The sequence below is a fragment of the Haliaeetus albicilla genome, chromosome 14 (assembly GCF_947461875.1).
Source record: "Haliaeetus albicilla chromosome 14, bHalAlb1.1, whole genome shotgun sequence".
Lineage (NCBI taxonomy): Eukaryota > Metazoa > Chordata > Aves > Accipitriformes > Accipitridae > Haliaeetus > Haliaeetus albicilla.
In genome coordinates, this window is record NC_091496.1 from 9,275,632 (window position 1) to 9,301,464 (window position 25,833).

The following is a 25,833-nucleotide window of genomic DNA, read 5'->3' on the forward strand; positions in this document are numbered from 1 at the left end:
TGTGCAAGCCTCTATTTCCTACAGTACAACTGCATCCATCAGAGGAGAAGAGGAGCAATATTTCATGAGTGAGGCCACTGTGAATTTTTTTTTCATTTGTTACCCTTCAGGATAACATTATGCCTCATTTACTCCATGTTAACTGAAGTCTGCACACAGGAATATTCTTTGTTGGTGTCCCTCTGATTCTTGCTGCAACAGTATTTAAGCACATCAACAACAACAACAAACTCCTCCTTAGCTCCCAGTTTGGGGCAGAAAAGTATTACCCCCATTTGATGGAGATGAAAGAAGAGATTAAGCAACTTTCTCTGTACAATATAGGGAGCAAGCGCCAAGGGCGTGAAAAGTATCCAGCTCTCTCAGATTGCACTCCAGTGCCCTATGAATATAGAGCAATTAGTCTTTTGTGCGCATGGTGGCTTAAATCACTATACATCATGCTCGCTCTGCAATGAATGTAAGAGTACTAAGACTAGCAAACATTAACAGAGGGCAATGCACTGCAGGACACTAAGTTCAGCTTTCCCTGCTCAGCAAGCAAGCTGCACGTGAGCATTGTGGAACAAACAGTACGGGCTCATCTAGTTGAGTTTTTAACTTTGGTCTTTAACTGCTGTTTCCCAGCCAAGTGTGTCACTGAGTCAGACTCACACTGGTTTTATTGGATTGTGCAGTGGTAGAGGAAAGGACCAATTCTACTTTGTATCTATATTTGCTGAGCAAATATTGGATAGCAGTCTGGAGAAAGGACAGCACTGAAATGATAGAAGTGACTCTATGATTCAACACTGAGATGGTGACAAAATAAGTGCAACTGCCCTCCCGGTGGTGCCAGGTACTGCCTTCCATAGCCAAAGAACTCGGTGCTTCCACTAGTTGATCCTACATGGAGAAAGACAGATGTTTGGGAAAATGGAGCTTTACCACTTCTGATGTTTGCTGACTCCTAGCACTGGAGTAGGGCAGCAGAGCTGCCCCTAACTTTTGCCCCTAATGTTGCTCCATCCTCATGGTGCTCTACTTGCTCCATTTCCACCACAACCCTGATTCATAGGGGAGAATGGGGATGTCTTCTCTTCTTGCAGGTAATGTAAGTTTTCTACAAGGAAAAAAAATGTTTAATTTCCTGCAGCTTGGTTATGAAAAACTGTTCTGCAGTGTCCGAAATCCCTCAGTATGACCGATTGCTATCATTTGACCTTGACAGGCTTGAGGATTGGACCAATGTGAACTACGTGAAGCTCAACAAGGCCAAGTGCAAGGTCCTGCACCTGAGTAGGGGAAATCCCCAGTATCAATACAGGCTGGGGGATGAAGGGATTGAGAGCAGCCCTGCAGAGAAGGACTTGGGGATACTGGTGGACAAAAAATTGGACGTGAGCCAGCAATGTGTGCTCACAGCCCAGAAGGCCAAGTGTACCCTGGGCTGCATCATAAGAAGTGTGACCAGCAGGTCGAGGGAGATGTTTCTGCCCCTCTACTCTGCTCTCATGAAACCCCACCTGGAGTACTTGTCCAGCTCTGGGGTCCCCAGTACAAGACAGACCTTTTAGAGCAGGTCCAGAGGAAGGCCATGAAAGTGGTCAGGGAGCTGGAACACTTCTCCTATGAAGAAAGGCTGAGAGAGTTGGGGTTGTTCAGCCTGAAGAAGAGAAGGGTCCAGGGACAGCTTACTGGGGCCTTTCAATCTATAGAGAGGGCTCATAAGAAAGACAGAGAGACTTTTTACTAGGGCTTGTAGTGACAGAACAAGGGGTAATGGTTTTAAACTGAAAGAGGGTAGGTTTAGACTGGACATAAGGAAGAAATCTTTTTATGAGGGTGGTGAGGCGCTGGCACAGGTTGCCCAGAGAAGCTGTGGATGCCCCATCCCTGCAGTGTTCAAGGCCAGGTCGGATGGGGCTTTGAGCAACCTGGTCTAGGGAAAGAAGTCCCTTCCCAAGGCAGGGGAGTTGGACTAGATGATCTTCAAAGGTCCCTTCCAACCCAAACCATTCTATGATTCTGTGATTCTATGATCCTATGATTCTATGACTCTGTGATTCTATGATCTAAAAACTACTCTACAAAATCTGCTACACTCGTACAAAAGGTATTATATATGTCCTTAAAGCTTTGACGTATAATTCAGTTTGCACTTGTTTTCCAGCAAGTCTCTGAACTTCCTATTACAAGTGTCTACCATCCAATTCCTGCAGTCATGAGTATTTGAAATCCAATGGTAAGCTTTTTTAATAATGCAAAATACACCTTTTTTCATCCATTCCTTACTTTTGAAGGTTGGGTTTGCCAGGGAAAAAGTCATTTGGGACTACTACTTGGACTGAGTAGAAACAAGGTATTCCAGAAGGAAAAATTAAAAAAGAGAGGTACAGGGAACTGAAAGAGGTCTCACAGAAATCTTTGTGTAGCTTTAGTGACAGGGATTGCTTTACATTCTGACTATAACAACCACACATTTCATTACAACTTTAACTCCAGCTGGGAGCCCAGCTATGCATGTTGTAAAGTAATACAGAGTGAAAGGATAGTTGTACGTTAAAAACAAAGTACTGGGTGTCAGGATGTATGGGTTTCAGACCTGGATTTGCCCGGACTATGCATTGAAATAAACCATTTGTTCTGTTTCTCTCTCCCTCTGAATAAGTACTTGTAAAATTAATGTAAGACTTACATACATCTTGGGGGTGCTGGACTGCTGAGTTGGTTTCATGGAGGGTTATTTTGGTGAACAGTGCAAGTTGCTGAAATGTCATTTGAGACACTGACAAGAGTATTCACCGTCTGCCTTTAGCATAATTCTCAGTCATTTAGGTGGAAATATTTCAGCTAATTACAAGCTTTAGCCGGATAGTAGAAGTGGTATCATCAATAACTGTTTAAATGTATTGTTTTGACCATGGGCAGAGTTTTGTTCTTTTTTTTTTTTTCTTTTAGATATCCAAATTTAAGCTACTGAAAGTCTAAATTTAACTTAGCAAAAGTCTTCCTGGGTTATCTGTATTACTGACAGAGAAGACTATCCTCTTCCAAAAGGTCATTCTGAATAGCTAAATTAGGTTTTCCTTTTAAATTGACTTTCGGAAGAGTCATCACTGACTATGCAGGGATTAGAGGGTAATTAAGCATGGGATGCACCTCACCAGGTTTCAGTGCCTAATAGGTACACGCCTTTAGCTGAACTAGTCATTTAGGCTCAGTGGGAAGAAATAAGAACTTCAGAGTGCAAAATACACATTTCTCACAGAAGATGCATGTTTGGCCAAGCAGCCATAAAGAATTTATACAGCTGATATTAAGTAAATATTCTTCTTCTCCATTGAAGAAGTCTCAAGTTATATTCCTAGTGTTTGAATACCTCTTTCTTTCCTGTTCTCTACCTGTCCCCACTATGAAACAGATATACTGATTATCCTTAACATTCAAAGGCTAATACCTTGATTTTCAGCACAGCTTTAAACAAAGATTATTATCCTGAAAACAGAAATTCTGGCAGTAAATAATTTGGTCTGTCTCTTACTCTGAAGCGACAAAACTTTTGTTGAACAAACTTCTTGGGTTCAGGATTTAATTTTAAGGTAGGAATGCCAAACCCAAAGAGGCCATCACTCAGGGCAATCTGCCTGATTCAGAAGAGGAACATGAGGCTCAGTTCTGCTCATGCCAGATGAGAACCTTATCCTCCATGTTGCTGGCAGCTCTTCTCTGGGCCTCTCTTTTTCCTCTACCTCCCACTCTCCTTGCTTCCCTTCCCCCACCTCTGAAAAAGTTTTACCAGGTTTGACTTGCTTTCCTTCTCCATCAGAATACAAACACATTTTACAATATAAAATCTGTGAAAAAATGGAACCTTTGTTTTCAGGCCAGCCTGCCTAAAAGAATCCTTAGCATCAGCAGGTCAGTATAATCAGTTTCGCTTAAGCAGTCAAAAGCCTCTGTTTTAAAAGAGAAAAATATGCATTGTGGTAAGCATTAAATAAAAAAAAAATAAAAAATATTTAGGAAGTAGAAATTAAGCTAGTCTTTCAAAACAACTTACAAAAAAAAATTGTTTCCTTTCACTTTCTGGCTTCTCTCAGTTTTCTGTTTCTATGTGTTCCAATTGCATTTTAGTTAAGAGATGTATTACTGCATTCTTTTTGCTGTAGATACTGCTTTGTGGTAAACAGAATTTGATCCCTCTTTTTCCAATACGTTCTTCAGGCTAAATAAAATTATTCTAATGCTTTCTGAGTTTGTCTAACAAGAAGTACACTCACATCTGATTTCCTTTCTTTCAAAACTTCAAAGAATGAAAAATCTATAAGTCTGAATGTTGTTTCTACCTTCATTTTTACCCCTTTTTAATATTAGTCTTTCTACCCTCATTAAAATGGTAGCACTGTCTTGATTTGGGAGACTGTCACAGAAAAAATGGCTCCTACATGGAAAATTTTGCTGACCAAGGGTTCCAAAATTTTTTTGATGAGACTTTAGTTGATAACAGAAAAAAGACTCCAGTGCAGTCCTGTTCTGAAGATCCTTAAGTGACAAAGCCTATCTCCGTTTATCATGGTTTTCTCCTCGTGCTTGGCCATTCTTCAGCTTTAGTCTTGCTGCTCGCTGCCTGTTCCATGACCCTCTTTTCACCTTTTCTCCTTCAGCTTTCCGGATCTCCAGAGCCAAGGTTTCTCCAGAGGCAAGTGCCTCCAGGGCCCGTGTTCCAGCTGGATAAATCAGTTGCTTGCTCACCCTAGCCACTCCTATCTCTCCAGCCAACTGAACAGTGACGTTACTATGGAAAGCAAAACTGATGCACTTATAGCAGGTTCCCTGCGTACCAGGCTCTCAAATGAGAAGAAAGCCCAGGTGATTTTCAGGCAGGTGACCTCTGCTCCGTCCCTTGCACTAGAGCCTGTGCTAAATATGTTGTGTCATTGCCTGCACAAAGTCCAGCAGGACGTGTCTGCTCTTTCTGATTCTCAGCTGGGTGTTGACCACGTGCCCAGTCTTGTACAGTGCTTAAGAACATATTGTTCTCTCCCAGGAGCTCATTGCATATGTATTGGACATACAATGCAATACTAGACCTCAAAAGAGCTTTCTCAAAGTGATTTTCTTTTCCTTGCTAGTAAAAAAGGGCAGAAAACCACTGCATTTTTCCCTCTGAACCAAATCAAAAGCAGAGTTGGCTGTTTAGGAGTTTGTTCTGCCAGAGACGGTGTTATGCTTAGAGCACAGGGGTCATTAAATATACCAGAATGCTCTTACAAGAATAAGGCACAAAGGCTTCAGATTTAGTGGTAGATATTAAGAGTAATGCCTATTTGAATCAGAATCCTGCCATGACTTTTTAAATCCATCTAATAATTATCCAAATACCTCAAACTTTGTAATCAATTTCTCACTTCCTAATTACTGTCAACTTCATTTTAGAAATGGATTAAATGCTTCCTGTGAAAAAAACTTTGTGTGAATAAGGGTAAACATATGATGGTTTTCATCGGGAGAAAATTTTCTCCAATCTCTTCTGGAGGACGGATTTAATCCAAACACACCATGACTTCAAGAGGTGAGCATCTGCTATCTGGGTCTGACCTCCTTCAGATCCTTCTCAGTAGTTACAGTGTCCAACTGTTCTAAAGTTTCTGTTTAAATGATTATGTAGAGTATGATGTTTTGCTCCCATTATAATTGAAAAAAAAATTCTGCTTTTTCAGATCCTGAGAAAAGAGTTGATATTTCACTATCCACACTACTTTGCACAGAGTTCCTCTAGTAATAATTAACACTTCTATTTAAGTTCAAGGATTTACAGGAAAAGTGATATCTTTGGAATAAAGCTGTAGAACAAGATTACAGCACAGTCACATTTTAGCTATTTTCTGGAACTGTTCCTGAGGTATGAATACCAACATCCAAAAAACTGCAAAATCACCCACAGGAGAAAAGTAATTTCTGCTTTTGAAATGGCAAAATATCAAATGACTTGTAGACAAAAAGTTCCCCCTTTCAGACTTCATCATTTGTACCACATTTTCAGGGCTAGAACCTAGGAATGAAATCTTGCTCTTATTGTGTAGGGTAAAAATTCTGTCATCTCCTTTGAAGTCAGGTTTTCACAATGGGCCTTCCTAATAAATTTATTTGAGCTAAAGAATACCTCTGTCAGTAGATGACAGCAGGAAGGCTTTTTCTTTCTGAAGGCAACTCATTAAAAAGTGTTGCAGCCACAAATACGTAACCAATGCTGTAGCTGGCATTGGTATTGTTGCAAGTAGTGAAATGGAGTGATGTGTTGTGGGTCTCATCTACCATGTTATTAGATGTAACTCGTGTAGATGTCGATAGCACATCTGACCACCTGAGTCTCCTTTCACTGTCAATGGACAAAGATCATCACTGTAAGATAAAGTTGTAGCCTATAAATATCCCATCTATATATATCCTATACCTATATAGGGTAAGATGAGTTGTTCTGTTCCTCAGGAATGGATGTTTTCTCCATCACCTTTCAAGTGCTTTTGTGGTGGCCCTCGTATCCTGCGTTTGGCTTGATGAAGTCTTTTCTCACTCTCCAACTGCACATTCATGATCAGCCTACATTTTCCAATTGCAATTGCACTTCCATTGCAATGCAGGTCCACGGGTTCTCTGACAAACAAATCCCAGAGCGGTTTAGCATCTGCACCTGTGACATATTGCAGACACAGAACACTGAAATACATTGTAAAAATTCAGATTTTATATGGTACTTTGAGATACTTGAGTGAAAGCACAAACTGTGCAATCCAAGAACAGATGTTCATTAATCAGCCTTGTATCATATGTGTTCTTTACTCTTTATTGTGCTGTTTCAGAAGCGTATTTCCAGATTAGTTCAGTTATCTCCAAGACAGCTTGAGTCTTCTATTGTCTCATCAGTCTAATAATACAGTCAAATTCTTACCTTTTGGAGAAGATATTTTGTCTGAGCAGTTCCATCTGTACTAAAGCTTATCCATCTGGCATCCCTGAAGACAACTCAGTGTCATAAATATTACTACAAATTAGCATAGTTTGAAACCTTGGCTCCAAAAGAAGGTTTTAATTGACTATATTTACTGAATGGTCTTGGGATGTGTTTTAAGACTACTTCCTGCAGAGAGATGAAGGTAAACAGAGATTTTGATGCTGCATGCGTGCATTTGCGTGTGTAGACATGTCTCCTGTGATCCTTTTTCTTGTCCAAAATGCAGGTTTTATTTTCTTATTCTAAACGGAATATTCAACAACTTAGTCATTGCCAGTAAAACTTTTGGGTGTCTTAACTCTTCAAAATAAAATGTCAATAGCTGTTTTTTTTAACACATGACTCAGGGTAAAAGTGCTATTGCCAAGGTTTATCAGTCGTTAAACTTTCATTCAGTGCAGATACAATCTGTTTGCCTGGGAGTTGAAACAAGAAAGAACATGTATTCCAAAGTGCAAAGAAAGATCTCATATGATTATAGTGCTGACTTATCTTTGGTGAAAATACTTCCCAGAACAGTGATGGACTGCCAGGCACATACTTATGGACAGGTATTCAGTTGGTAAATTGATGGAGGTTCTCCTTTTGACAACAGCTAATGTTAGGTGTAGGATGAACAGCAGTAGAGAAGCAGCCAGTTTTTGGAGAAAGGGTAAAAATAGCAGCAGAAGATAATAAAGGGCAGCTGGAACTACTCCTTGGTGGCTAGACAGATGGAAATTAATTCAGACAGTTTCAAAAGTAAATTAAATTATAACACTCAAGTACGTGCAAAAATTAAGAACCTGAGCAACAAAAGACATTAGGAAAACCTAAAAAAAAAACCAAATTAAAAAATGAATCAACAACTGCTTAGCTTTTCTGCTTTAGGTGAAATAAATCTCCAGATGGACCAACACCAAGATAAGTAAATATGGTAAGGATAATTCAGATTTATATCATGTAACGAGTACTGTACACTAAAAGACTGATCCACCTGCAAAATCTCACACACTCATAGTAATGTTTTCTGGAAGACAAAAAGAATATTACTTCACATAAGGATACTGGGTCAGGTCCTCAGCTGATGTAAATTGGCTTAGCTACCTTGATTTCAGTGGAATTATGCCAGTTAACTCTGGACTATATCCTCAACTGAAGTTTTTACTTGTAAAAGATTCAAATGTTTCATTTAATGTCTTTTGTGTTGGAAAAATTCTTTCTTTCACTCTTTCTCCATACTTCTGATTTGGTCCTATAATTTTCTCAACCTCTTTTTACAGCTATTAATTCCTTCTACTGAATTAATTAAATTAGAACAAATATTTTCCAGGAAGATATAATAGGAATATGAAATGTATCACTTGAGTTCATTTGCAAGGCAGAGCAATCCCAGTCAAAATGGTGTTTCAGTTACTTTTTGGGGGAATCTACAGTTACACTGGTATTTGTCTTTTACTTTTTGGAATCTGGAATTGACCTTTTTCATAATTTGGGGGTTTTTTTGTGATGCCCTTGACTTGACTCAGTACTGTACTATGTGAGATTTGATGTCAACGTAATATACTGACATATATATGGTCAACTTCTCTTTTGAGTTTATATCTGAAAAAAATATAATATATAATTTTAATATATAATTAGAAAATATATAATATACAACATATTTATAAGATATGATAAATGGTGAGATTAGGAATGATAGGACAAACCCCATTGTATTAGCCAAGGTCTTAAGAAATGGGACATGCAGTTCCTGGTTTGGAGGTTTTCATTATCCTTGGAAACTGCTTACTCTCTTTGCTTCAGTTTCCTTTTACTTTGGTTTAATCATATTTTCCTTCCTTATTAATAGGTAGTGATGATAAAGTTGCTAGTGCCTGAAGTGTTAACTTGACATCTACAGGTGAAATGTGATTCATCTCACCCAATTTGCCTTCTGTGCTGGGTCCTTCAGTGCTGTAGTCTTTAGTCTTCCTTCACAGACAACAGAGGAAAAGATACTTCCAGAAGATGCTTGTTCCCACCCATCTCATATTCCTTTCCTATGTCAAGGTGAATCAATCCCTGGGATGTCCATTTTGTTCTCCCTGGGCTAGAAAGAGCCTAGATTTCTAAACAGCTTAAACTTTCAAATAGGTGAAATTAGAGGACATAATCACACATATCATCCGCGTATTAGTTACATGTACAGCCAAATAAACAGTTTTGAGAAGACTAATACTTATAAATTGTGATATACGTAAAGCTATATACATATATACATAATCACTAATGTTCATTGCTGGCTGGGAATTTCCCCAAAATTCAAAGCAGAAGTGTCTGAAGGAGGAATTTGAATGGGGACAGACGATCGCAATGTGCTATGGTTCAGGTCAAATTTTAGGAAAAATTTTGCAGAAGATCAATCATGAAATATGTCTTTATTATAATCTCCCAGTTCTTAGACATGCCGTGTGTCAGTGCTTCTGACTTGAAGGGGGCAAAATATTCATGGCTGGAAGCAAAATCCATGTGCATGATGATAGACATCAGGAAGACATACAACGAAATTTAGTTTAGAGAACCATTACAGATCTGTTCTGAAGGCTTAAATGATGCGTCGCCCTTAAGATCTAGAAACTTGCTTGTTTCATGGCCAACCCATAAAAGGGATCTCTCGTGCCTAGAGGGGTTCAGCTGTCCCTCTTGGGGTTTTTTAACTTTTTCAATAGTTAGGTTATTGGACAGGCCATAAACTTAAGACCTCTGCCTGGAAGGCAGAAGCTCTCTGACCTCTGATTGTTCTGTTTTTGCCAAAAGAGGTTGCAGGAGCAATGTACAAATAAGTTAGGCCTCTGCCAGTAGGACACAATTGCCTGACCTCAACTTGCTTTGCTATTGCTGCAGCATATGCCTGGGAATTAAATCTGCTTTTTTAGTTACCTTGTCACTCTTCTTTACAGACTGTTTCAGGTTGGTAAGATTAAGTTTTGTGTTCCCTTCAAATCCAGAGTTCCTACAAGAGTTCTTGGGCAGATCTTGAAAGATAGATATGTGAATATAAAACATATATGTATTCTTTTTCACCATGACTCATCTCCAGCATTTTTATACAGTTTATTGGAAGATAATCTTCAAACTACTTCAGTTCTCAGGTGTTTTTTGCCTTTTGCAATCAAATCTTTCCCACACTCAAAATTAAATGCTGTCTGGAAAACAAACAAAAAAAAGATGAATCAGTTTCTCAACTTATAATGGTGTTCAGGAACTAGTGTGCCAAGGTAAGGTATAACTACCACCAACCCCCATTAGCATCAACTAACACAACATATATTCCCACAAATCATATAACCAGGGTAGAATGTGCTCTTCCCTGTTATTTAATGAGGTCTAGAACAAATCTAGGAAATTACCTAATCGTTTATCAAGAGCAGGACAATCAGTGTTCTTCTTGTGGAGATAGACAAGCTTGCATGATTTATTTTGGTAAAACCTAAAGACTTTTAAACCTTCAGAGTTATGGTCATTCACCAAGAACAGGATAACCATGGTCATGTGCTCAGGCAGTGGTATTGTTTATTCTTTTGATCTTTCATTTTTCTTCCTTTTTCTTCCCACTGACTGTAACAACTACTTTTAGAAGCTAATAATCTACATTCATGCATTTGACAATATGAAATAGAATACTTTCATCTGCACGGCCATATAAAGCAGTCTGTTTTTCCCAGTCTTCCTTCTCTGCAGGAAATAGAGAGAAATCCAGGCATTTAGTCAGCTATAGGTGTAATTTAGTTTCCATATAGTTAGGGCTGCCTTTACTGACAAAGTTTTCTCCTTGTTTATTATAACTTTAGACCCTTATCACTGTACCTAATACTTTATCTTTACAAATTGGAGCGGTGAGTTTCATAACCTGTTCTACTGAAAGCAAAATGATAGGGGGAGGAAAGTATCCCACATCTCAGAGGAGAGTTGTGTAATGGCCCAAATTTCAATGGCTTACAGCACCAGTGATGACAAATTAGAAAATTTGAGGTCCAAAAAAGAGCTTAAAACCATTAGCATTAGCAATTACACTTACATCTCTCATTTTTTTTGTGATGTGGTATTTTTGTCTGTCTTTTTTTTTTGTTATTGCTATGTTTATTCTATCTTAGTGTTTCTTCAAGAGCTAAAAAGAAAGGCACAAAATCCTATGCTAATTTGTATTTTGTTCTTGTGTTTTTATCTCTGATCAGTATTCTGGACTGTCTCAGCTAGTGTTAGGGAGCCCAGCAGGTTTAGGACATGGTTGGACTTGCAGTGTAGATACAGATCTACAGCATCAGGCTTACTTTTTCTTAAGATGCCACTCTTGGGAGGTCTGCTACACTAAAACCTACTGACCAATTGAGTGGGAAATTACAGAGCTCTAAAATACTGCTATCCTAACAGTAATCTACTGGAATTTATAATTTATATATTAGCCAAGATTAACTTTAGCAAACTGCATAGTTGAACTGAATTTTCTGCTCCGTTCTGAAAATCAGACTCCTCTTTGAAGCTCTGTTACTCTCACCCGTGTGTTTTCCCCTCTGGATTTCCCCTGCCTTCAGAGACGATATACTGGGTCTCTACTGCAGTCCTTCATGCAAGCCAATAGTCATTGATGTCCTAAAATTGGAGAGGGAGTCTTATTAAGAATTCTGAAAATGTGAGTATAAAAAACACTTCATGAATAGTATAAAGAATACTTTAAATATACCTTCTTTACACCTTACCACAAAGCTCAGTGCACTGATAGGTTTTATTAACTTTCCATGGAATCTCTTAGGTGTTTTCATCCACCAAATTTAGAAATAAATACCTGAAAAAATATTTTAAATTAAATCCACTGTAATATTTTAAATTAAACCCCCTTGCCTCTACACACACACACTGCATTAACACTTCTGTGTTACTTCTTTTTGACTGAAACTGAGAGCAGCTCCAGACAAGAAACCCCTGGATAAACTTTACCCTTGCACACAACTTCTTCTTCTTGGTTCTAACTCACTGCTGACTAATCAGCTCTCTGGCAGGGTCTTGGGTATAAAAAGCATCAAAGTAACTTAAAGTCACTTTTGTTCTCCCCTCACTTATATGAGGAGCTACAAAATACACAATCCAACTCATTGTGCTTTATACTATTTCATAACCAGGCCTCATCCAGTTTTCCTCTCACTGATGGCAGTAAAAGGGTCTTGACTAACTTGGGAAAAGTATGGCCTTAAATGCTGATGGTTTCCTGAACACAGTTCAGACAGTACATACACTCAACTTTTGTGTTTCCTGGGATATTGGCCTAACCACCAAGAAAAGTACAAAAACTTCATTCACATTTCTTTTTTTTAGTAGCAGAAAGGGATATTATGTAACTTTGGAAATTTGATAAAGATTCAGCTTCAGAGATTGGCTAGTTAATGGAAGCATTCTGGTTTCCTCAAAAGAACTATGTCTTTTTGCAACAATCATGGCTGAAGAGTTCCCCAGGGCTTGAAGTCCTCTTTTGTACTGCTGAAAGGATAATATTTATAACAGGGACAATCAACTATTCATCCCCTGCCCTGATTTATGTTGTACACTTTGGATAACACTCACCCAGTAGCGGAAATTGTCAAAGCTTTGCCTATCTTTTAAGCTCTGGGTAAGGATGGAAGGGGAAAAAGAAGCTTGAATGAGGCACTGAATATGATTCACTCCTGCCGCTGTGCAAAGTAGTTATAGACACATTAATATGCTTCTCTGGAAATGCTTTTGACCTCAAGGTGTTCAGAGCTTCAGTTTAGTACTGCTTTTGCCATGAGTAAGAAGTATTCGGCTATGGAGTCTTCTCTGAGGCACTGTCGAGAGTGACGACCGTAGTTTATTTACAGTGTGACATGTGGCTTAAGGAAACACCCAGAAATATACAGCTGGAAGAGGAGAGGATGTCAGAAGACAAGGAAGACTGGATTTATCACAGGTGAAATCCTGAGCTTGGGGGACAACCATGAGGTTAGGAAATGTCTGTACTAAGTCTGATAGGTAATTATGACAAGAAGAGAAAATTTTTGTTTGATGGTATAGTTCTGGCTGGGATGAGAGTGATGCCTGATAGGTGAGGTGACTTGTTCACATTGTGTTTAATATTTTTGGCATAGCCCAAAAAAAATATAGGCCTCTTCTCTAGGCTTTTAGCAATCTATTAGGCTCTGGGCCACCCAGTTTCGCCACCCAACAAGTTCCCTGTAGGCAGCAGCGGGGGGTACTGGAGGGATTATTCTTCAGACAGCAACAACACACATTTTTTTCCAGATAGGTCAGTGGTTCTCAAACTAGTTTTTCTTTGCTTCTCAATGGGAGGCCTTGGGATAGGACACAGTAATAATGGTTTGGCTCTATGACTCCCAGGAACTATAGCCCCTATCTGCTGCTTCTGCTTGTGCGGTCCATCTCTGCCCCTAATCAAAATGACTTCTGCAACAGATTCTTCCCCTTGACTCTAACTGCCGCTGCTTCTTGTGGGAATCCGCCTGGCAATGTGCCCCCTCTTCTTTTCACTCCATCCTCTTCGCCCTAGTTTGAGAGCTGGAATCTTAAGACAGGTTTTGCTGGGGGTTTATTTATTTATTTTTAATTGAAATTAAGTGGTCCCCTGAGACTTGCAACTTCCTCAGGGACTTTGGAGTTGATCTGGTGAAGCATTTCAGACTTTCTGCCTTGCTAATATCTTCTTTATTTCTCTCTTCTCTCTTTGTTTTCCAACTTCTCCTCCCTCATCTTCATGATGTTGGAGTGACAGCCTTGGGGGGTGGGGGAGGAAAGGAATAGACTCTCTTTTATTCCCTCATTTCTCTGTTTTACCTCTACTACCCTTGTTTTAACACTGAAAGAAGCCATTAGGGTGTTGTTATTTTCATTCGTTGGCACAGATTCAGAGTTCTGAAAAGTACCAAGATGTTGCTGAAAGGCATCTCTGTTTGCTGTCAAATGACTTATTGGTACATGGATGGCTAAAGCCCTCGCTGAAACTGTCAGGTGTTCTAAACACACATGGAAGTGGTCCCTATTTTCTTGCTTTCTTTTCAGTTCCCTTTCCTCTGAAATACATGGTGTTCTACCAGTTTTGAGGAATTTTCTCCAAAAAATCAAAACCGAGTCAGTTACATTGTTGAAGAGAGGTGAGATGATATCAAGAATACATGGATGATATTAAACTGGCCTGGCCAATATGACATATAAGTATTTACAAACAAATACACATTTTTACCTGAATACAGAATATTAATATTAGATATTAAATATTAAACTTCATATTGGTTACTAATTTCTCCTTGATATTAGTGCAGCAGCTTTAGTCACAGGATGATGACCAGACCTTTATGCTTTTAGTCAGTGATCATATTTTCTTGCACATATTCATAAATACACATTAGACTTAACAAGCAAATGAACAATATTAGATAAACAATAAATTTAAAACTATTTTTCTGCTCCTCCACTATGCATATTTTTTTACTCTAAAGATGATAAATTAAAACCTTCAGATTTCATCACAAAACAAGTGACTAAAAGGCAGATGAACGTTTTTTATGCACATTTTGAAGTTACTGTGTTTCCAACATAAAAAGGTTTCATATTTCACAGAAAGTAATTCCAACAGCATTAAAGGAACTTTTGGGGGGAGTGGAAGTTATGGCTTAGCTGGCATCTTACCTAAGAGAGAAAACATGCTGGCAAAGTTGAAAGGACCTTCTGGAATTAAACAGAAATGTTTACAAAAGGTTTAAAACAAGAGCTTAAAGAGAAAGGGGAGAACCTTACCAGAGAGAATATATTCTTTACTCTGCCTTGAAAAACACAATTATCAGCAAGGGTGTTCAGTTAAAATTCATACACTGAACAATATTCCCTGAAATTGAAGTACTAGCAAGTGCACTATAACTAAAGCCCTGAGGTCATTAAATAGTAATGATAACAAAAAAGGGTATCAGTATGTTAGCTCTGTTTAAACTCTTATACTTGTGAAATATAAATGAGTTTTTCATCTATTTAATGTGAGTGGATGAAGAAAGAATGCTCTGTTAGGCAAATTCATAACTTTATCTACAAAGTCTATCTGTATCTTTAAACAGCATGATGTTTTTAGCTGACTTTTCCAGAAGGAACAACTGGAAGATATTGGAGATGATGAACTTCATTGTGAATGCTGAAATATTGAGAGACATTCATAAGCTTTGCTATGAAAGTACACTTTTGAGATGATAATTCTTACCAGCCATAAAAATCACTAAGCCCCAGTTCTACCTTCTGTGTCTAATACTGCACGAATGCACTGTCAATCATTATACTCAATACTGGGATTTTGACATTTTCTACATGACTGAAAGTGCTAATATGACTAATTCAAACTCATTAAAGCACTGCCAGCTTCAAACCTTTGTAGACAAAAGGAGGAAGTGCCTAATACAGATGCACTTAACCCAGTTTAACCTTCATTTAACTTGTGGGAATAGATCTTTGGGTTTTATCACTGTAAAGAATCAGTTTGTGTGTGTGTCATTGTTTTAAATATGTTGGATACAAAATCCGTTTAAACCAATCCAACACTTCAAACATTGACCAGGCTTTAATCATGGTCTCAAGCACTGGCAAGCTAGTGCCTTAAATTCTTAGAGCATGTCCCAGTGGAAACATTTGAAGACCTTGCTAGTGGAAATAAGCTATCAGATCTCACATTAAATAGGAAATATAAATCTGCATGGAAAGATCATGACTATCCTGAAAGTCTAACAAATTAAGGTACTTGTTTATTGTTTAAGAGAAACTTTCTAGTTCTGTAAGTTGTTATCAGCCCAAGTCAATAAGCCATGACATTCACTCCTTCTTATGCAACACTTCTAGATTTATGTTAAATTGAGGTGTACTAGCACTTTTAAACTTTTTTTTTTAATTAACCAAATATTTTAGAGTTTGTATGGCTGAAGGTTGATGTATTAAAATAGGAGTTTTGATGGGAATTATAATTAGAAAAGCATGTTTGATCAGAAAGAAGGAAATAAAAAAAAAAGTAGTTCATCTGTTGCAGTCCATCACTTTTATACTACCAGTATCAGATCTAGAAAAATGACAGTGTACTATGTTTAACATGTGATTTAAACTTGGCCAGTGTCTAGTCTGACGGCTTAATTCAAATAAATGTTTTGTGTGAATCCTATCTTCCAAGAAGACATTTGTAAAAACCTTATAAATATTCATATAAATATTAATCATGCCCATATAAATATTCATCTCAGTCCTTATAATTTCACTTATGCATAAATAAATAAATTATTGTTTGGGAGTAGAAGATAGGAATTGTTCATCCAAACCATTAATTTTTTTGCCATTAGACTAGTCAACAGAGTTCTGAAAGGAATCTTCCAGATGTCAAAGGAAAACGGACTTGTAGGGTAGAAATGTTTTTTTCTTTGATGTAATAAAAGAAGACTCTGTGTGTTTATTAGATGTTATTCAGGGGTTTAATACAATGGATCTTCTGAATAAATCCAGGAAATATTGTTTGGGCTGAAAAACTACTCATTTTCTAATAACTTGGCTGACCATTCTAAGACTTTGTGTTCAAGCTCTAGATTCTACACTGTACTGATACCAACAGGCACAGCCATTAGTATTATTGATAACTATTGGTTTTGGTAAATTCTAATGCTTTGATCTCTTCTGGATATGGCTTAAAATCATAGTTTATTTGATGTTGCCTTTATAGGCTTTGAGTTTAAGGATTCAAATCATTCACACAGAGTGGAAGAAAGTACATGATACAGCTGACAAAATGTAGACATCAAAATCTGTGGCTGGTCACCTGAGACTCTCTTTTCAGACAGCAGAGTTAGTTAGCAGGGTGTATTTCATCACATCTTAAAATAGATTTCAAAAATAGGTCATGCGATCACACCCTTGAAGTGCTTATTTCTGTCTATTGACATTTGCAAACTCAGCTATTGATGTCTGTTGCAGAAATCCTAGCACAAATGTTTATACTTACATTGTCAGATGTGATTAGGAACTTGCACATAGAACTAAAGTGACTGAAGAAACATTCAGAGGCAGAGAAGTCTCTACTCCAAATATGTGCAGCTATTGAAGAGCTCTAATTATTTCATAACAGGAGTTTTAAAAGAATCAGTTTAGGGCTATAACAATAATTTTATTTGCTCTGACTAGGGAGCAGTTCCAGTTGCACATGCAGGGGCCCAGGTTTATGTGTGCTGATTGCAAACTTAATGAGTGGGCAATGGAGCCTGGCATGATTGCTAATGAGGAAGAAGTTCACATTTTGTCAGTAGTACAGGCTGGACTCAGCAATGAAAGACATGTTAAGTGATGACAAGTATTCTACCCAATGTAGTCATGAAAAAAAGAAAGAGTAGGGCTCAAAGAAGACTGAATTCCTTAAAGTACTAAAAGAGGAAAATGATACTTAGAACAGTTAAACTGTCAGAGTGTTGGTTAGAGAGGGAAAAGAAACTAATTGTAATGGAGAACACACTAAGATGCATGAAGAGAAATCACAAGCAAGAGAAGGCCAAGTGGTTCTTTCTGGGTCTTTCAGAGTTGTTGATAATTGACAGTTCTTGGAGTCAAGCAAAAAGTTTTGGTAGATTTGATCTAAAGATAATCCTAATAGTTTGGAGGGAGTTTCGTGAATGTATCTGGGAACACTTATCTCACTTCATGAAACCAATATGTATTTTTAAGTGATAACAAGTTCATTTTGGTAGAGTAGGGGAGGAAGAAGGTGTGGAAAAATGACTAATTTCCAAATGTGATAAGAAAATAAGGTAATGTTTAGTTTAGAAGGTGTTTCTGACAACAAACTAATTTATATGCCCCAAAGCCTTGGAAAACCTGAAAAAAAAACCCCCAAACCCTTACTAAAAATAGAATACTATCATTCTGAGGTATAATTTACCTCCATTAAGGAGGTAATACACATCATGTCTTTTTCTAAGCAAAACCTATGGATGTACAGAGATTAGATCCAGGAGCAATTAAACCACTGCCTCGGAACATTGTGCATTTTCAGGTGTGTAACACAGGATAAGGAAAAAGTCAAATTTATTCAACTACATGAGAAAGAAAGAAAGAGAAAGACAAAAACGGAAATACATATATGTTTTTTATCCAATATACAAAATAATAGTATTAGGACATGGGATACAAGATTGAATTATCATAGTTTAACTGTCTGCCACCTAATTCAAATTGTTTTCTGGACAATAATGGATATTATTAGCCCACCCCTAGCTGTGAGGTTATAAATTAGTTGTGAAGATCTCTAAACTGATTTGCATTGCCTCACATCTGAAACAGGATAAATGCAAATATGTAGACATCATTGTGAATGTGGAATAGCTTAACCTGCCTAAATCCTAATTAGGCTGTGTACTCAAGTCATTGAGTGATTAGTTCTACATGCATCCAGATATGTTCAGGAGTATGGAGGACTTCTTCCAGGAGGATGGAAAAATTAATCTTTATTACTCCCAGCAACAATTTTATAAACTGGTTAGGACAACTTTCCTGTTCTATTCCAAATCAACATGATTTTTGAGGATGGCAACAAAGAAACTCACACTGACAAAAGGCAGATGGTCCAGTTTCTGGGAAGTTATATTTTCCTGCAAGAACGGTTTTAGTTCAATCAGATCAAAATCACACACTTCCAAAGTATTGCATGGATCAGAAATTCTGCAGTGTTCATTTCTGGGTTTTGTTTTTTCTCCTTGTTCACAAAACCCTGATGTACAGGGAAGCATGTCTTGGAAGTTTCATTAAAACTAATAGTGGTTCAATTGGCCAAAACCGAGTATGTCACTGAACAGTTGCACCTCTCTTCACGGAAGACCATCCCTGAAGACAATGAAATCATGAAAGATCATCAAAGACTGAGTAAATGCAGACTCTGTTCCTGTAAAATGAAGTTTGGGGCCACTGGACTTCTCACTGTAAATCTAAGAGTTTAGCCCAGCTCTAGGTCTGGGGCTTCACAGATTCAGTGATACAGCCTAGCAGATGGATCCCTCTTCCAAGAGAAAGCATGCAAGCTGTGGCTTGACTGTTTTTTGCAGGAAGAGGGAGCCTAGGGAAAAATCCAATTAACCCTTTCCTGGAGTTAACAAAATGGTCATTGAACTGAAAATGCTTCAAAACAATCTGAGTTCAATAAACCATTCCTGAATCAATGCCATTAATTGAATTTTCCAACAAGTTCTGAAGATAAACCTGAAATACTTCAGTTACTGAGCCTTTCAAATCATAGAGACTGAAAGGAAAATACATTTATAAATTTATTTCCAATATAAATGAACCAGTTTTACTATACATACACAGATCCATTTAGAAGGAGAAATGAGGAGGGTTTTTCATTGTTCAACAGCCAACAGACTTATCTGCTCCCAGCAGAGTCACTTTGGTGCTGACACATCACTCTTATGTCTAAATGGAAAGAAAAAAATGATCTGTTTCAAGAAAATTCAGTGGTTGGTCTTGGGTACTCATGAAAGATGGGACTCCATTAAGGAAATATGTCAGCTTCCTATATGCAATTACCAGCATGCTATATTTTTCCTTTAAATCTATTGCAGTTAAACATGAGAGCCTGCTTGGCAACCTATAGAAGAATTTACATAAATAGATGCAATCTGTTACAGTTACAGTAATCTACAGCGATTATTTCACAGTTCAGAACTGTGGAGGCGTGGAATCCATACCTGAACCATTAACAACCTGAAAGCATATAAACAACTTCAGTGTCAAGGAGTCTCTTTTCCCACAAAGATTCATCATAGTATTAAAATTCACACCTGCGGCTGCAGGGTAGGGATGTTAACAGCTAAATTGGAATAAAGTATACTCTAGATAGAGTTCATTCTATTAGACTGACTTGTTGGAATTAGTTTCATTTTGTATTCTTTCCATAGAGCTCGATGAAAGCAATGAATGCATTAAATGAATGCATTAAATGAAACTTGATTCTTTGTGTTTTAAACAAAGATCTGAGTACAAATAAATGATTCCAATAAATGTATGGCTATATTTTCCATAATGCAATGACATTTTACATAGTTACCAGCTGCTGGTGTTTTAAGAAACTGCATTTTTGAAAGGCAGACTACATGTGCTCATGGAATTTATCTGGCAACCTCAGAGAAAGTCTGTCACACTAAACAAGTTATTTTTCTGTGAGTTATCTGGTAAGTGGTCCGTATCCTTGCAGAGGTCTCATGTAAATCTTTAAAAAATGTAAGAAAATCTCATTATGATCACAATATGGTCCTGGATGTTTTGTAAAGCCAACAAGTCTTCCAGCCAATTTAATATTCCAGCCCTGGGAGGGACTCCTCCCTGTGTTTTGGGAGCCCTACAAGTTGTTTCTGAAATTCCAATATAATCACCAGTTTTATACCAGAAATCCCATGGAAGAGGCCCGATTGGAATGTGTGCATTTTAGAAAACTGTATGATTTTTTTAAGTCTTCTTTTTGTAGCTCTGTTTAGTGGAATTGACTCAAACCTCAACCTTACAAGTACGGAAATACTTTCCTTCCCAACCTGTCAAAATATGGTCACTTGTTCAACTTCAGAAAGAACATAGTCATACTCATTTCCATGCTGCCTCTCATGCCACATCCACAAGGCCATCTCTTTAACTTTCAAATCATTCCTTAAAATTGTTCCCTGGGCTGCTTACACATAAGCAAGCTAACATCAAGCTAAGACCATTGACTACTATCAGGATCACCAGATTGACCAATATTATTTCATTTCCTTGAAAGCCCTTGGCTGCCTATGTATATCTGTTTCACGCACAAATATATTTTTCAGCCTTTGGTGATGTGCGTTCAAGATCCAGTGTGCTTCCTTTCTTCACACAATGTAGACACCATGGCACTTTCAAAAAATAGACTTGGCATGGCATTTAGATCAAGATTAATACTCACATGAAAGGCACTTACATGTGAGATGATAGGTATTTAATTTCACTTTTTATTTAGTGACAATATAGTCAACAACATCAACAGAATTTACTGAGCAGTTTGATTTACTTTTAAAGAGACACATAAAGTTCAGTTCAGTACCCTAACTTAGGCATCTAAAGCCATTTGAGGTGCTTTAGAATATTCAAGATAAACAAACAGAACTGTTTGTAGGCAGGTATGACACACTACCAATGATCTTCTGAAGCAACACTTTAGGCCATTTCAAATGACACTGGAGATCTAAATTGCATCCTTAGTCTGAAACTGAATTCCACATTTGGCATGTAAAGGGTAGTCTAGATTATGTAAATTTCTTCTGTCACTAATAGAAAGAGCCAAGGTATCTGTGGCAGATAATTTGGAAAGTTTGTATGAGTGATGAACTACCTGGAACTCACTAAAAATTAACACAATTCAGATGTATATCCAAATTTTTTCTTTCCTGTAGACACCTTCCTGGGGTTACACAGAAGGCACATCTGTTCATTTGGTGGTCCATAATCTGGCAACATCTATATTTCTAAAACCATTCAGTCCCAGTGAGTAATGCCTGATCCCAAGGCCAAATGGAAAGACAAGGCATATGCCTACACTGTATCTACACTGGTCTATAGCTGAGTTCCATAGACTAGAGCCTACATCTGTGTTTTCTACTGTTCTCTATTCCCTGTGCTTTTACCTAAGGCACCTAATGCTCACGTCACGGAGACTGTGCAGAACTGGGACCTCTGAGCTCCTGAAACTGAGTCATGTTAGAGGAGATATTCATGTGGATGTTCTTGCTGTTCCTCTGAATACCCTAGTTAAACCACTGACCCATGTATAGATAAAAGGTACCAGCTGGACAAGTAGCTCATATCTTTTCTTCCAGAAGAGAACACTTTCTGAAAGACTACTGAAGAAGACTTATTCTGATCTGGCTGGTGGTTAAACTGGTACTGATGTAGTAATAGCTCTTTTAAAACACACTTGCTACAGGACTGTAGTCTAAATTTAGCATAGTGAATGTTTTTGTTCAAAGGCCGTGCTAGTCAACAATTTCCAGTGCTGGAAAATATTATAAAGATGACTGGGAACAGCAGGCTGTCTGTTTTTTTCCAACAGCATTAGAAATTACCAGCTCTGAAATGAGACCCAGGCTCCTGGTTAGCCTGGAAATGAAATAAGAACCACCTATTTCTCCAATACAGATCTTGAATTAATTCTGGCTTCTGGTTGGAAACATAATTCATTTCCCTTCAACTTTTATGTTCTTGAGAGGTTTTTTGATTAAAACTGGGAGGTAATGTGACAGGACAATGCCAACTTTGTGCTGCTTGTTTCTTGAGAACAAGAAAACTGGATGGAGGCCTCCTAGGAGAAGGTCTGTGAGTTTGAGAGGAGAGAGGGGGAGAAGGAGAAAGGGAGAGGGGGAGAAAGGGAGATTAGTAGAAAGAGGAAGCTGAAAACAGAAGGCTGTAAAGTGAAGACTAGACAATGGTTGGGTCGCTGCTTCCAGGATTCTGTTCTTGCTGAGCTCATGTCCTGCAGCACGGAGTGCAACCCGCACAGTATGAAGGGAGCGAGTTTGGAAAGGCAAGTAGAGGCAGAAAGATTCTCTGGCCTAACCTCTCACAGCGGAGTGGCTGGGTGGCCATCGTGAGTCAATTTTACAGTGGAGATGGGACAAGTTTGGGGGCAGGCTTGAGCACGGACTAGGGGTGAACTACAAAAGCCTCAGGTTTTTAAAGCAAAGAGGAGCGGTAAGAGGTTGTGCAAGATGTTGAAGAGTGGCTGACTTAGAGGCTTTGGCTATGCTATTAGGGTACATAAGTATATAGCTGTTTTGTCTTCACTGGGTGGCACTAATTGAAGTGATTCGCTGTGTATTGATAATTAATGTTCTTCAGAGATGAAGGTGGCAATATTTCAGTGAAAGCTTATCGGATCCATCTCTATAAATTGCTACAGTTATCTATCTCAGAGTCTAAGTAAATTTTAATATTTGCACAATTTCAGGCAAACATATTCCATGAATAGGAAACTTTGAGGTAGTCTAAAAAAGCTTCTTTAAAAAAGCAAACTCAAACAAACAACAAAGAAACAACCAAAACCCTGTATGACAAGTGTTTCATTTTAGTTTGTTCCAGCCTTGACTAGAGTAAAGGAGAGTATTTTATTTCAGGAACATGGTTTAAGAGTAAATCTCTGTTCAAGACAGTACTGGAGTAGTTGCTTAATTTCCATTGGCACCTGTGGGACCTAAGCACATGATTCATATTATACAGATGCTTAAGTGCTTCCCTGAATAGGACTGTGACACAGTGACCCAGCCCCAAAAGTGTATTAATGTATTATATGCAGTCTCTATAATATGCCAGTAAACCAGAAATAAAATGGCTTCTTGTGCCAAAAATATCTTATGATATGTAGCTTACAGAACGGTACATTGTAGGTTTACTACTGTAATTCATTTTTATCACTGCAATTCAGCTGATTTCCTGAGAGAAAAGGCAAACGGGGTAGAAGAATCAGCACTCCATGATTCCTCTGTACCTAAAGAGATTTATTCTCAAATAAGCTTAAGAGCATTCCTTTTGCATTCTGATAGACAGCAAGCAGCTAGAAGAAAGGCCATGCTATTCCCAGGGCTCTCAAACAGTAGAGAAATAAAAGGATTCCTAAGACATGGCTTGAAACTTTGTCAACATTCAGCAGAAAATCCTCAAATGTAAGTGAAAGGCAGAAATACTCTACTCCGGAAGAATAAATTCATTCAGCAGCTCCTCAGTTCACTAGTTGAGAAATACCCTCCCATATGACATCTAGGATAAGATACATTTTAAGTTTGTTTCCTTATTTTTATCAATTTCTTTTGTAGGTGTTTCCAATTTTATAATTAAGAAACTCTGGAGTACAACTTGTCTTCATATGAAGTCCAGAATTCAAACTGATTAGATAAATCTGGGGGAATACATAACACATGTTCAAGCAAAACATCCAAATAAATCAGTACGGCAAGTAAGTTCATTGCAGGGTCTATAGTTTCAGAGGAATTAGGGGATCAAAAAGAGGTGGTATGCTTCTTGCTAAATTCCAATGCTTGGTTAAGGGTCTGAAAGAAACAGGCACTGCTCCTAGATGGTATTAGGCAACTCAGGACTTTGAACTACACTGTCTCAGGGAAATAAGCTTCAACTGCTCTTTGTATTGGAAAGTGCTGAAGCTGGAAGACTGGGATGGAAATAAAGGCAGACATCTGGAGGTGGAGAAATGACGACAGGTAGCTGAAGATATGCAGGAGATGAGTTCTGCAAGGCGAAGTCCGTCCTGTGTAAATGGACGCAGGGGCTGGAGGAGCTCAGAGCACAGAGGAACTCGGGTTGGGGAACCAAAAAGCAGGAGTGTGACTTCAATGTGGGGATGCCACAGGGATGATGGATGCTGTGTGAGAGGGTGGTACATGGAGCATATACCATAGAATAAGAAAAGTCTAGAGATGATGATAAAAAAGATTATCACCTGCAGGCAGGTATCATTGCCGTAAACCTTTCACTTAAGTGTGAAGAGAGCAGAAGTAATTCGTTGCCATGCAGGTTTGCATCCGGGAAGACTGTTTTGCTGAGGTGGATTCAGGGCACTCAGAGACTTCCAGAGGATCAGAGTATCTCATCAGTGCAGTTTTGTAAAATACCTGCAGTTACCTTGATTTAAGAAAGCAGTAAAAATTGCTCTGTGTTATAGCAGTGAACTAGTCTGTCACGTTCACTCTAAAACCTACAGTCTTGATGAGCTATGACAGTAGTACGAGCATCAGAATTACTTCAGATCACCTGCTCACAGATGATGGGAATGACACTTCAAAAAGTAATCTACAAATATTTCCCTGAAAAGCAATTCAGCAAAACCATAGTGAACAAAAGATTGCAAAGGTCTGGAAAGCATTACCAAGGAAACTGGGGGTGTGACGGAGTAGTGAGGGCCAGCAGCTTCCTATGGGACAAAGGAGACAAGGATGCTCCTCAGGTGGCAGGGCAGAACATTTCAGGCCAGGCAGCAGCTGGGGTAACCCCAAACCTGGCCATCAGACACCTCTGTGGGGATGGGGACGGGATGAGGCCAGTCTGGGACATCGGTCTGCGGGTGGGGGTCAGGATCCACAGCAGGGAGCAGAACCAGTCAGCCCTAGGCTGGGATGCCCATGCAAGGCAGTGGGGATGGAGCAATCTGTTCCTGATGCCTGACTCCCGAGAAGCCACGCGAATACTGTGATGTGCAGCCATGGCAACATGTGCACTCAGAAACAAAAATGCCACAACTGAGAATTTCTAATTTTAAGTGTTGAAGAGGATTTCAACAACAGAGTTTAAATTACTAGTTCAACTGATTTCCATAGTTTAAGAATTGAACCTTAATTTTGGTACAATGACTGAATTGTGATCTCACTGATGAGAGACACATCTGACTATTTCCTATGTTGCTGCCAAATACTCAGTCAGTGCTCACACAGCATTAATACCTGCTACATTTTCTAAAGGGTCTACAGCATATATTTGATCTGACTTGCCTGAAATTTGAAATAATTTATTTTTATTCATGGAAACTGGTTCTATTTTATGTTGTTAAGATAAGCCTGCAGGTAAACTTTCTAAGTCCTCTTATCTTCACTGAAATTACCCCAAAGATTCACAAATGGAGGAAGTGGGCTTGATCCCCACCTTACTCAATCTAGCCCCAAAGACTTGGTTTTGGTGGTTATTTCCTTCTCTCATAGGAATTACGCAGAAGACAACTGCTTTGAATTCCTGGGTTGTTACAGGTCTGAAATCATCATCCACCTCTCTTTTTAATACCCACA